This window comes from Budorcas taxicolor, chromosome 8 (assembly GCF_023091745.1).
Source record: "Budorcas taxicolor isolate Tak-1 chromosome 8, Takin1.1, whole genome shotgun sequence".
NCBI lineage: Eukaryota > Metazoa > Chordata > Mammalia > Artiodactyla > Bovidae > Budorcas > Budorcas taxicolor.
The window spans coordinates 76,071,336-76,085,939 of NC_068917.1; the positions used below are offsets into that span (position 1 = coordinate 76,071,336).

At 43.1% G+C, this 14,604-nt stretch overlaps 1 protein-coding gene across 1 annotated transcript in view; it reads right to left on the bottom strand.

The window, feature by feature from the left end:
• Nucleotides 1–14,604, bottom strand: part of EBF2 (EBF transcription factor 2) — a 216,118-nt gene that overhangs the window by 189,213 nt on the left and 12,301 nt on the right. The gene's annotated exons all lie outside the window — the stretch shown is intronic.

Consider the following 14,604-nt stretch of genomic DNA (forward strand, 5'->3'; position numbering starts at 1 on the left):
TGAAGTGAAAACCGCCAAGCTGCAGTTGTAAACGGAACACCTACAGTGAAACCAGCATCTCACTCCTCATCAGGGAGGGAAAAGGTGAAAGGAAGGACTGGGGGGTAAGGCTTTAGGGGCAAGTGACTCATGGCAATGGCTCTGACCACCTGCATTGTTCAAGGTCAGATTCATCACTAGAAGCACAAGGCAGGGACTTCCCTGGTGATCTGGAGATTAGGACTCTGAGCTTTTACTGCTGAGGGCTTGGGTTCAATCCTTGATTGGGGAACTAAGATCCTACAAGCTTCAAGGCTCAGCAAAAAAAAAAAAAAAGGGTGCAAGGCAGTGGGAAGGAAAGTAGGGAGACCCTAAAGGTGAAGGCAGGAAGGAAAATGATGAGGACAACGATGGGGCATGAGAGAAGCAGAAGGGGAATTTTTAAATCTGTTGCCCCCCTTTTTTACACAGGCTGACTCAACATGACATCAAATTTCTGAAGCTAGATTTTTTTAATTGGAATGTTATTGCTTTACGTTTTATTAGCTTCCACTGAACAACGAAGTGTAGTTTGTTCGTTTTTTTTTCCTCTGAAGTTCACTAAATTACTCAGATAGATGTCTGCGTGCTGTTATCCTTCATCTTGTGATTCAACATCTGGATGATAAAATTCATACGCCACTCTCAACTGACTTGAGCAAGCACCAAGTGGACTGCTCACGCTCACTCGAAGGAAAGTCTGGCTCTTGTTCAAACGTCAGCCAAGACCAAGTTGGGAGAGAGGAGCTTCCCCTTTACCTTTAACTTCATGCAATTTATCACTTGAGCCTAAATAATCCCACATGTGTGAAGCACTGGAGTCAGAGACTCGGGGAAGCCCAAACAAAGACTTTCAGGAAAGTCTGAGAGTGAACAGGAGACGGACAGTGGACTCGGAGTAAAAGCAATGCCTGGGAGGCGACAAGTCCATAAAACAGGGTCTAGACAGAGCCGGAGCCCAAGGCCCCGAGAGGTGACCAAAGAGAAAGAAGAGACAGGATGGCGAGGGGCAAGGGCACACAATGGGTGTAGAAACTGGTAAAGACGAGCCCCCCCAAATGCCGATTGTTGTTCAGTCTCTCGGTGGTGTCCGACTCTGTGACCCCATGGACTGCAGCACACCAGGCTTCCCTGTCCTTCACTATCTGCTCGAGTTTGCTCAAACTCTTGTCCATTGACTCAGTAATGCCACCAAAGTTTCCTGCTCACCTTTCGGCCTAAGTGTGAATCAACTTCCACATGGACATGAGGAGAAAGATGATGAACTCCACAAGAAGACAGAAAAAGTACGACAAGGAAGGACTGCACATGTGCTGATGGGCTCTGGGACCAGTCAGCCCTCAGAGCTCCTGCAGGCATCTCTCCCCTATTACCCCAGGATGTAAGGCAGCCCTGACCTCCCTCTTTTTCAGATGACAAACTGTGATTCAGATAGAGTGAAGTGAGTCAGAAAGAGAAAAACAAATATCTTAGATTAATGCATATATGTGGAGTCTAGAAAAATGGTACAGATGAAACTATTTGCAGGACAAGAATCGAGATGCAGACATAGAGAATGGACTTGTGCACACGGGCGGGGGGGAAGGAGCGAGGGATGAATTGAGACAGTAGCACTGACATATAGACACTACCCTGTGTAAAACAGATAGCCAGTGGGAAGCTGCTGCAAAGCACAGGTATCTCAGCTCGGTGCTCTGCAGTGACCCGGAGGGGTGGGATTGGTGGGAGGAAGGTCCAAGACAGAGAGGATGGGGTGGGGGTGTGCTCAGTATTGTCTGACTCTTTGTGACACCATGTACTATAGCCTGCCAGGCTACTCTGCCCATGCAATTTTCCAGGCAAGAATACTGGAGTGGGTTGCCATTTCCTACTACAGAGGATCTTCCCTACCCAGGGATCAAACCCATGTTTTCCTGAATCTCCTGCATTGGCAGGTGAATTCTTTACTGCTGTGCCACCTGGGATATTTGTGTGTGTGTGTGTGTGTGTGTGTGTGTGTGTATATATATATATATATATGATTTCACTTCATAACAATGAAGAAACTAACACAACATTGTAAAGCGATTATACTGCAATTTTTAAAAATTAAAAAAAAAGAAAGAAACTGGGATTCAGGTAGGGTTGCCAGATAAAATACAGGATGCCAGTTGATTCTGAACTTCAGCCAAACAATGAATACTTTTTCAGGCTTCCCTGGTGGCTCAAACAGTAAAGAATCTGCCCGTAATGCAGGAGACCCGGGTTTAATTCCCTAGAGAAGGGCATGGCAACCCACTCCAGTATTCTGCCTGGAAAATCCCATGGACTGAGAAACCTGGCAGGCTATAGACCATAGGGTCACAAAGAGTGGGATACAACTGAGTGACTAACACCTCCACTTCACTTCATAAAGTATACTGCATGGGAAAGACTCGGTACTACAAATCTATTTGTTGTTTATCTGAAATTCAAGTGTAACTGGGGCGTATTTATACAAAGGGCTTCCCTGGTGGCTCAGACAGTAAAGAATCTGCCTGCAATGCAGGTGACCCGGGTTTGATCCCTGGGGGGTGGGGAAGATCCCCTGGAGAAGGAAATGGCAACCCACTCCAGTATTCTTGCCTGGAGAATTTGATGGACAGAGGAGCCTGGTGTGCTACAGTCCATGGGGTTGCAAAGAGTCGGACACAACTGAGCAACTAACACACACATTTATACTAAAAAAAAAATCATTCATGTTTATCTGATATTTAAATTTAACTGGGCATCTTACAGTTTTATGTGCTAAATCTGGCAACTCCAGCTACAATAAGAGGGAGAAATGAGTGAATGGGTGAATGCCTGAATGGCAGAGGAGTAGAAAACCCAAATCTGAGATTATAGCACAGTTGTCATATGGCAGGAATAACAGTCACTTCAAGCACTCCATCCACAGGCCATAAATCTATGTCCTACATACAACCTTACCTCTTCTGCAATAAGAAAAAGCCTTTTTGCACTGAAGAAACTGGCCACAGACAAACTAACTATAGTCAAGTAAAATGCCAGCAGTCTGGGCTTCTCTGGTGGTCCCAGTGGTTGAGACTATGTGCTTCCAATGCAGGGAGCTTGAGTTCGATCCCTGGTCAGGGAACTAAGATTCCCATGTGTCTCTCAGCATGGCCCTCCAAAAATATTTTTTTTAATAAACAAAAATGAAAGTTAAAAAAATATATGTTTTGTGTAGTTTATATATATTTTTTTTAATGCCATCAATCTGGCCTCTGGTTTAGAAGGTGATGAGTCCTTCAAAGCTCGGGCAGGTGAGAAGTTTTGCAATACAGCAGAAATTTATCAACCTGAACACCACAGTTTCTTCTTTTCCCTCCCTCAGCTTTCACAGGCCATCCCTGCTTTGTCTTGGGAGCTAGAGATCTTGTCTCTAAGCCCCGCTGAGTCTCTGACCTGCTTGTTACACGGCCCCTGGAACAGTTGCTCTTCAGTTGGGTTTTCTCATCCAAAATGTGGGATAACAGCCAGTGAAAGTGTTAGTTGCTCAGTTCTGTCTGACTCTTTGTGACCCCACAGACTATAGCCCACCAGGCTCCTCTGTTCACGGGATTCTCCAGGCAAGAATACTGAAGTGGGTAGCCATTCCCTTCTCCAGGAGATCTTCCTAATGTAGCTATAATGAGTCATGTGCGTACCTTTAAATCAATCATGAAAATAACCTGTACAAATTGGACCCAAAGCCAAAAAAAAGAAAAAGGCTCATCCTTGGTCTCCATAGAGACCCATCTCAAGGGCTTTATTGCATTTATGTGTGCATAACAGCATTCAGTGGAACAGTGACCCTAAGCGTCCTGTCATTTTGTGAGTTCTCTTTTTAAAATGTCCCAGCATCTCATGGGCCTTAAAAAATGGAGGTGTTGGGACTTCCCTGGTGGTCCAGTGGTTAAGATTCTGTGCTTTCTACACAGGGGGAGAAGTTTCGATCCCTGGTCAGGGAACTAAGATCCCATGTAGTGAACAGTAACAGTGAGAGTCTCTCAGTCCTGTCTGACTCTTTGCCACCCCATGGACTGTAGCCTGCCAGGCTCTTCTGTCCACGGGATTCTCCAGGCAAGAATACTGGAGTGGGTAGCCATGCCCTTCTCCAGGGGATCTTCCCAACCCAGGGATCGAATCTGAGTCTCCCACATTGCAGGCAGATTCTTTACCATCTAAGCCACCAGGAAAGCTGCTCACATGCTATACAGCATAGGGGGAAAAAAAAAAAGGAGGTGTTAACCCCACAGTCCTGGCCTGAATCCAATGGTTCCATCCCTCCAAATTCTTCCATTCCTGCCATGATTTCAGTGAGAGTAGGAATTTCTCCCTTACTTCCTTCTCGAAAGCTCCTCTTGGATGGAAGCAGCTGCCATGTTTCTTACTAGCTCTGGTTCCTTGGTGGTCTTGAGGGGCTAGGACAAGTTAAATTTAGAGGAGAAACTTTCTGTAGAACAATCACTCGTTTAATTACCTGGTCCAGACTGATAAGTGGCTGACTCCCTATAGACTTGAGTCTAGGCTGCCTAATGTGTTTTGGGCATCTTGTCACTCAACCACTTTCCTTTTAGATCAAATGGCTCCTCCAGAGCAACTCTAGGTTACTGCACAGAACAAAGCCACAAAGAAAAAGTCTTACAAGATTTCAATCAACAAAGAATCTAGTCAAGCCCTAGTAAATAGAACCCTAAATCTGAAAGGGCTTCCCTGGTGGCTTACACGGTAAACAACCTCCTGCAATGCAGGAGACTTGGGTTTGATCCCTGGGTTAGGAAGATCCCTGGAGAAGGAAATGGCAACCCACTCCAGTATTCTTACCTGGGAAATCCCACAGACAGAGAAGTCTGGCAGGTCCATGGGGTTGCAAATGGTCAGACTAGCACGCATATACAAGATTTAAATCTTAAAATCATCTGTGGACAATAACCTTTTCATTTCCTTGGGATATGTGTCCTATTTTCCAGACACTGGGTCTGGTAACCCCTTGGCTGGGTCAAAAAAGAGACCCAGAAAAACTTACCCAGAACTGTTTGCTCGAAGAGAAAGCAAATAACTAGAAGTTCTAGAAAGTTCTCTCTGAGTGAACGTGTAGTCCTCTCCATCTTTCCTAAGTTCTGGGTCTTTTGTTCTCCTCAAAGCCAGCCAGACAACTTTGGGAAAAGATACCTTTCTTACAAACAAACGTCTATTTCTTATTTCCAACATAGCACAATTTCAGAGTACTATTTTTCCATCCCTGGACTCACCTCCTCCCTGCCAAATCTGCTATTTAATCACATCACATGATTTTCTGAAGAAGAAGCTGGAAGCTGAAATATATCACTATCTGTTCTAAATAACCCCATACACCCAGCTGGGCCTCTGCATTACTTATAAATGGTTCAAGTCTGGCCTTCCGAAATTCTGTTTTCTTACAAGCATCCAGACTACTAAAAAATTCACAGATTGCCAGATGGTACAACAGCAGTTCTTTGCAAAGGATCTGAGCTTCCCAATGAACAAAGGACGTGTACTCATGGGGACAAGTGGCAACATCAGCAAAAGCTTTGCAGTGGTGGGTGTACTGGGGGAGGGGAAGCGGGTTGTAGAGAGGTGAGAAAAATGGGCCTTTTGCCTCCGTGCCTGGTATCTGGTAGGGAAAAACTGACTCCCAACAGCTGCTGCGGGTGGAAGAAAGAATACATGCCCAGAAGAAGTCGAAAGAAACAAAGCAGAAACTGGGATGTTTTATTTCACAAAATTTGAAGCTTGTGCCCATCTTCCCAATTCCTGATGGAAATCTTTTGGGGAGCAAAAAGGCAAACACATCTTTATCCCTGGGACTGAAAACATCCATGCTCTTCCAACTTGGCTAGTTCCTCATTCCAGGCCTAGAGCACTGAACTTGGAGTCCCAGGACCTCCATCCCTGAGTGAGGGTGATGGAAACAATGCCCAGGTGTTGGCAGGTAAACATATAAATTCCCAAAGAGCCACAAGAAGAAACGCATTTGTGAACTACTGTTAGCAACTTTCTCATGGTTTCTTCTATATTCACTCTCCTTGCACTCTCAGTGAATCCTCTAAGTTCTCCAAAATGCCCACCTGACCATGACACTGCCCCAGTCGGAATCCTCTGCTATCCTCCCGCCGCCAACACAACAATGTCAACGTACTTGTGTAAAGGCATGTAAGGCCTTCGGCAATCTGGACCCAAATAATCTTTCCAACTGCCCCTCCTATCCCCTTCTACTCATATCTATGCATCTCTAAAACTACAAGCAGATTTAAGAAATTCTTTCCTTTCCACATGCCTTTTCCTACGTATTTTCCTTCTCCTGGAATGCCTTTTGACCTCAACTGCATATGTCCAAGTTACAGCTCTCAACCCCTCTACCACTGCCTAGATGAAACGCATTTTCCCACTTCGGATCTTCTAGAGTTTTATCTCTCCCTCTTCCGTGGCACTTTTCACATCTCACATCGCATCATGGTTATTTCTGCACATCTTTTATTTTTCATTCTGAATTGTGAGCTCCTGACAGTAAAGCTGTGTGTCTATTCAATCTTAGTATTCCCTAAGAGCACCCTGCAAAGTCCATGGCATGACAGGCCCTCGATAAATATTTACTGAATGATTCATTCTGCCTTACAACCTGAGTGATCTGTTCTTGGCATTGTTTTGTACCACTCGGTCATTGAAGGGGGAGATTGCTAAGTGATTGTCAAATACAAGTGCTTACAAGAAAGGCCCTACAGAAGCTGGCAAAAGACTCAGTCATTCAACTCTCTGATGTCTGGCAGTCAGAGATTAATCTGCCAACGAATATTTACTGAATGTCTGTAGTATCCGAACCACTGGTTAGACACTGAAAGACCAAGGCTAATAATTGTTTTGACTTTTTTTAAAAGATTCTCTTCCATCATGCACTATATGGGCACCATACACACATTCATGATTTAACACAACAAACAACTCAACGGGAGAGGTAATACTATTAACACTATCACAGAGCTAATGATATGAGAGTCAAGGCTTAAGAGACATATGGTGTCTGACATCCAAGAATTACAATATAGTTGGAAATGTAAGGCAAGCCCACACGGGAAAGAGAGAACAATATCATACATCCTAACAAGAGCAAGGCTATGTGACACGTATCAAGGGAAAAGACTTTGACTACAAGAATTGATGTCTTTGGAAATGTAGAATTTGAATGAGGTCTTAAAAAGGGGATCAGATTTATTTTGGCAGAAAGTTGGGGGTGGGGGTTCCAGGCAGGACAGATGTGTGCAAAGGGAGACGGTGGGGCATATTCAAGCCTGTGTGATGGAACAAATATCTTGATTCCACGTTGATTTTTGGAGAAATAAATGATAGGACTGGAAAACTGAAACCTCTCTTGCACCCACTCACCTAGTGTTTAGAGCAGTTTTACAGTTCGTAAATATATTTCTCTCTGCATGATTATTTAAACTGTCAGCTCCATGAGAGTAGAATCATGCCTTTCGTATTCCCTGATGGTGTCTTAGAGCCAGGGATTCACAAATATTTGCTTAATAACTGAACTACAGGGGAAAAATCAGTAAATGAATTAACAAGAGAGTGAATCTGTGTATAGATGCCTAGCCTGGTTTGTGTCAAATGCTAAAGTCTAGGAAGACTGGTCAGTCAAGTGGAGTTAGTATAATTCTTAAAAACCCAGAGGAATGAATAAAAAAGGATAAGGTACAGATAAACAGTGGAACAGTACTCAGCCATTAAAAAGAATGCCATTTGCAGCAACATGGATGAACTTGGAGGTTGTCATACTGAGTGAAGTAAGTCAGACAGAGAAAGAGAAACACTGTATGACATTTTTCATATGTGGAATATAAAAAGAAACTATACAAATGAATTTACTTACAAAGCAGAAACAGACTCATGGACTTCAAGAATGAGCTCATGGTTATTAGTGGGGAAGGACGGGAGGAAGGGATAGGGAGTTTGGAATGGACATATACACACTGCTATATTTAAAGTGGATAACCAACCTGTTCCTATTGTACAGCACAGGGAACTCTGCTTAGTGTTATGTGGCAGCCTCGATGAGAGGAGAGTTTGGGGAGGTAAATTTAAAATAAATTTTTTAATTAAAAAAAACACTAACCCAACTACAGAAATGAATATCATAACTTTTCAGCTCTTTAATCAGGAGGAGGAGAATGACTTTCTCAAAGGAAACTCTGTTTCTTGTTTACCACTTGGCTCAGGTTGTCATCTAGTGAAGTGTTTCAACCCAAAGGGACATTTTTCTACACCAGAAAGTAAAGGAGTCCTTCTCCTACCTGCATCTCCCCAAAAAGGCCAAGAAACAAGCAAAGGTTTTACTAGAAAACAATGGAAGAAGAATATAAAAGAATGATGTTTCACTTTGGTTAAATAATCTGTGTTTTTAGTGAGAAAATCTAAACCTCTTGGAGGGAATGGAATTTTCACTGTTAAAAAAAAAGAGCTGAGGGCCACAATTTCGTAGACTCTTCACAGCACTGGGCTCCGCTACCCTGGCAATGAGGAGTCTGTGCAGAGATGGCACATGTGAAGAGCTCCTGTAAATTACTGATGAGCAAGGAGGATGAATTAGCATGTCTGACACCCAAATCTGGGCCTTGGCTAGAAGCAGAGAGTTTAGAGCTGGAAGGTAATGTAAAAGTCATCCATTAATCCACAGCACTTCATTTTACAGATAGGAAAACTGAGGCTTAGGGAGGCAGCTCATGACCTCTGTGACATTAGACAGCTAAGTTACTAAATGATCTGGGGTCAGAGCAGGTGTTCTGATCCGAGTCCTAGACCATTCCTGCTAAACCACGCTGTCTCTCTGAGGACCGATATTCCATCAAACCTGTCACACCATTGAATGTGACTTGTACAGTCTCAAAGTTAAATGATACTTCAGAGGCCAGTGATCTGGGCTTCTCCGGTGGCTCAGCAGTAAATAATCTGCCTGCTAATGCAGGAGACGTGGGTTCGATCCCTGGGTCGGGAAGATCCCCTGGAGAAGGAAATGGCAACCCACTCCAGTATTCTTGCCTGTAAAATCCCATGGACGGAGAAGCCTGTCAGGAAGTAAAAACTAACAATAGAAACTAATACAACATTGTAAAGCAACTATTAACTTTTTAATAATTTTTTTTAAGTACTGTTTCTATGCTGAAAGTGACAGTGAGGTTAAAAGTAGAATCTACATCACAAATCAAGAATAGATGAGTATGGAGTTTCATTTGATAAATTAACTGAAAGAAAAACTCCAGTGTTCAGAATTAAGGCAACACCCTCTAGCATGCATGGAGGGTCAATAAGGGCTTTACTTCCAAAAGGTATTCTCTGAGAGCTCCCTTTCCACCAACAATACTTTGCAGAGTTCAGTGATACATGGATAGAGGAATAACAAATACAGCCCAGAGGAAAGAGGATCCAGACACTTCTCCAGTGAATGAGGTAGTTGATGAGGCATAGAGAAGCAGGAAGAACATGTGCCAGTTGGCAGGGAAAAGGCAAACGAGAAGCCTGGACCACAGGGAGAGCCGCGGATGAAGATGCCTACCAAGATGGCGGCAGGAGAAAGGATCACTTAGAAAGAAAAGAGAAAAAAAATTCATAGCCATTAGGATGGCAACTATGAAAACACAAAACAAAACTAAACAAGCAAATAACAAGTGATGTGGGGATGTGGCAGAAATGGAAACCTTTGTGGATTGCGTCTGGGAATGTAAAATGGTGTAACCACTATGGACATGGCATGACAGTTCTTTAAACTACCACATGATGTACCAGCTGAACTTTTGGATATGTTTCCAAAAGAATTAAAAACAGAGACTCACAGAGATATTTGTACAACCATGTTCATGGCAATATTATTCACAAGAGCAAGCCATGTGCCCACTGACAGATAATAAAATGTAGTATCACCATACAATGGAATATTACTCAGTCTTTAAAAAGAAAGAAATTTTGACAGAAGTCACAACATGAAGGAAGCCTAAGGATATATGATTCTGTGAAATAAGCCAGTCAGAAAAGGATAAATAAAATATTATATGAAGTACCTATGGGAGTCAAATTCATAGAGGTAGAAAGCAGCATGGCAGTTGCCAGGAACTGGGAGAGGGGAGAGGCAGAATCAGGATTTAATCAGTACAGAGTTTCCAGATTTAATCAGTACAGAAAAGAATTCTGTAAATGTATGGTGGTGATGATTACACAGCAAGGTGAATGCACTTAATATCTCTAAACTATACATTTTTAAATAGTTAAGATAGTCAATTTTATGTTATATATATTTTACCATAATTTTTTAAAAAATTTTAAAGGAAGATAATATCAGAAAAACCACTCATGAGCAAATAAATACCAGATCCTTTTGCATAAACCTTTTGAATGAAGGTTATTCTGATGTTTGCTTGGCTTCTTGAAAAATAAAATAAACAAAAACCATCAAAATTTACAATGGTCCTTCTGGAAGCAGAAGCAGAGTTCATAAATACAGAAGACCAAGATCCAAAGACAAAACATTGGGATATTTATCATGTGAGAAATAGTTGGAGCTGCCCTTTTAACAGAAAACATCATGGGCAGAGGCAGCCTACAAATATCCAAAAAGAACCCTTGTCCTCTCCGCTCATCTGACTTTTCATGAGGCTACAAGAACAAGAACGATAAACACTCTTTATCCTTCTCCCAAGTCAGTGAGAATGTCCCTAAAATCCTCTTTCCATGGACCACCAAGGGCTTCCCCATGGCTCAGACAGTAAAGAATCCGCCTACAACACAGGAGATCAGGGTTTGATCCATGGGTCAGGAAGATCCTCTGGAGAAGGGAATGGCTACCCACTCCAGTATTCTTGCCTGGAGAATTCCATGGACAGAGGAGCCTGGTGGGCTATAGTCCATGGGGTCACAAGAGTCAAACATGATTTAGCAACTAAACCACCTCCACCATCTGAAACCCCAAAATGTAAATCAATTTGAGTCTTTGTATTTTTATTTACCACACAGAGATCTTTATGGACAAGGTGTACCCTGAAGACCTCAGTAGGGACTATGTTTTCATTGTTGACTTCGTTTTGTTTTGTTCTGTTGAGGATTTTTTTTTTCCAATAGGAACTTTAGATTTTTATTTGCAAAATGAATAAACACTACTGCCACGCTGTGCACATGTTTCTACACAGAAGGAAGGCTCTGCTGGGGACCTGTGATTTAGCAGCAAGTCCTACTGGGCTGTGTGTTGGCCTGGCTTTTTGAAAAGGGGTGTGGCTGCCCAAGAATTCAAAAAAGCATGCTTCAAAGGCAACTGAAAATAAGAATTAAATTTATGTTTCTCGAGAGATAAAGGATGGCAGTCACATAGGCAGGGAAAAAAAATTCCCTGCATGGGGTTAGGTCTTAGGAAATGGAGAGCACAGTCTCTGATGGGGATGCCCCACTGTAAAAATCCAACGATTTTCAGTTAAAGGGCCATGAGGTTGAGGAAGCTATCTGTCATATTTCAAATAGCTTATTCGAAATGGGGTGTCTGCCCAGGACGTGGTCGTGTGGGGCTAAGTGAAAAGTCAGGTTGATTCATGCTTGAGCTGGCAGTCTATCAAGTTAGCGTGGTGATACTAGCAGTTCTCACCCCAATCAGAAACTCTGATCGGCTATTGATGAGATTGCTGCTGCTGCTGCTAAGTCGCTTCAGTCGTGTCCGACTCTGTGTGACCCCATAGATGGCAGCCCACCAGGCTCCCCCGTCCCTGGGATTCTCCAGGCAAGAACACTGGAGTGGGTTGCCATTTCCTTCTCCAATGTATGAAAGTGAAAAGTGAAAGTGAAGTCACTCAGTCCTGTCCAACTCTTCTCAATCCCATGGCCTACCAGGCTCCTCTGTCCATGGGATTTTCCAGGAAAGAGTACTGGAGTGGGGTGCCATCGCCTTCTCCATTGATGAGATTAAGGACATTTTAAAAAATTATTTCTTTATTTTTGGCTGTATCACTAGACTTGCCGGATCTTAGTCTCTGGCCACGGATCAAACCCCTAACCCCTGCAGTGGAAGCACAGAGTCTTAACCACTGAACTGCCAGGAAAGTCCTGAGATCAAGGGCATTTCTGGGATGAGATTTTTCCTTCCCATTCTGTTGTACATCTTCAAGTAATAAAAATTAAATTACAGCTGGATCATGACTTGTTCATTGCAGCTTGACAGGCAAAATCTTGCAGAACCTGGTTCTGCAAAGGAAAAAATAAAAGGGGTCCCTGGCAGTAAAAAGTTTGGGAACCAGTCTTGAAGGGTCCCCTCCCCCCCACCAACCTGCACAATTTCAAGGGAATAAACCGGCTTCCCTGGAGTCAGAGTGGAACATGGCTGTTGCGTGAGAAATTCAAATATAGTGTAAATTAACTGCATCTGGTTAGATGGAGTGAGAAGGAGGAGGAGATAATTAGTCGGTGTATAGGAACAAGGGCAAAGAAGAGAGTTCTATATTTACTCAGAGAAAATCCAAAATAGACTACTTAGCACCTGTTGGGTTATCTCAACCCCTTAGTTCCTGGGTTATCTAAACATCTCTAAGGTGGCAGGTGTTGAACCCAGGGACCAGAGGTACTGCTTAATAACACAAGCCACCCATCCCACCTCCGGCAAAGGGAAGCCTGCCTTCAATCCTCTTCCCCTTCCACAAATGAAAGGAAGGAGGCAGAGGGAAGCCCCAAAGACAGTCAGGAACAAAAAGACAAGATTCCGATAGAGGAACAAGCAGTATCTTCAAACAAAAGCCCTCTGATGAGGAAGCCAAACAAATGCATCTGTTTATAACAAGATGAGTTCTTTAAAAAAAACCTGATCCCTGGCCAGTTTATAGCACCCTTTGGTATGTATGTTTCCACATGCAGAGGCACAACATTTCAGAAGTAACACATATTACAAGCAACGCAGAGACATCGTCAGGCTGTTTAATCGTGCACCAGCTAATAAAAATAAATGCCATCGTCACATAAAGCTCCTTAAGACACAGCTAAAATACAATTTCCACCTTCTCAGAAGAATTTAAAGCATTCTAGCACAAACAATGAAGGCACATAACCTGAAAATTTTTTCTCTCCATAGATGTCAAAAACCTATGTACATTAATGTGTGTATTACATGGGAAGAAAACATAGCGTATTTCTTTCTCCCTGCATTCGGGCTATACAGAGTTTCTTAGAGAAAGGACTGCTACTAAATGCAGAGTCTTTAGAATGTGTGCTTATGAGATGTAAGGTGCAGGTAGACATTTATGGGTTTGCAAACATTTCTAAAGCTGGTTTATGGGGTGTTTATTACAAGAAAAGATATCACAACCATGAGGTTAGAATACCTCCTGAAAGAGGAGCTAAAGTTAGTTTTAAGAAAAGGACTAGACAAAGATAAGTGAACTCAGTGGACACGCTGGAAAGGACCGGATCCGTGTCTGCACCGCTCTCATAGGCTTCATATCCTCCAGAGCACCCCAGGGTATACTAGGAAGCTGGGAAATGTTGTGTTGTTATTTCGTCACTAAGTCGTGTCTGACTCTTATTCAACTCTATGGACTGTAGCCCCCCAGGCTCCTCTCTCCATGGGATTTCTGCCTTCATACCTTCTCCCCTCCACAAATGAAGGGAAGAAGGCAAAGGGAAGCCCAGAAGACAGTCAAGAGCAATTAGACAAGATTCTAATGAATATTCCAAAAATACTGAAGCAGGTTGCATAGGTTTCCATTTCCTTCTCCAGAGAATCTTCCCGACCCAGGGATCAAACCTGTGCCTTCTGCATTAGCAGGTGGGTTCTTTACCATTGAGCCACCAGGGAAGCCTGGGAAATTATATTACATGTGATCATATAAACTGGGACAGAGAGTGCTGGAGGAAAGGGTTGTGGCAATAAGAGCATCACAGGCCAGAAGTGAGGACAGTTGTGTCCCAGCACCAGCTTCACTCCAACCAGATGTGTAACTGTGGGCAAGTCACATCACCATTCCTGAGTTCAGCCTTTTCACCGATCAAACGAGGAAGACAGCTAGTCCCACAGAGTTCCTACAACTCATCAATTTTAAGCTATTTGCTTTCAGAAAAACTAAAGGAATTCCAAAGAACTCCCTCAAATGGGTCTCACTTAAACCTCCTAAGATGGTGAAGGCGCTCTATGCATCCAGCAAACATTTCCTACTTGACTGTCATCTTCCTCCAGGCATCTCAGGGAATATTGCAAAACTGCCATGTATATTTTAGCAATCTTCTGCAACATCCAACAGCAAGCCATACCCTCCAACCCTATACCCTCTGTGACACCACTGAGCAGAGATGTTGAGTGCTGTGTCCAAGGTCAGAAGCTAGGATAGGATCAGAATTCCAGCCTCCTCATTCCTAGGGCTATGCTATACTTCCCACAAAGAAAGCAAGCTGGCTTTCTGGGAAGAATGCCAGAGGTTCCATTCTCCCAACTGAGAATTTGTTGGAATATTGGAATAACAACTTTAGAGACTGTGGCCGCTCCAATCCATTTCAGAACCTGTCTAGAAACACAAAAACCCAAAGAAAGAAGCAAGAGGGAATTCTTCC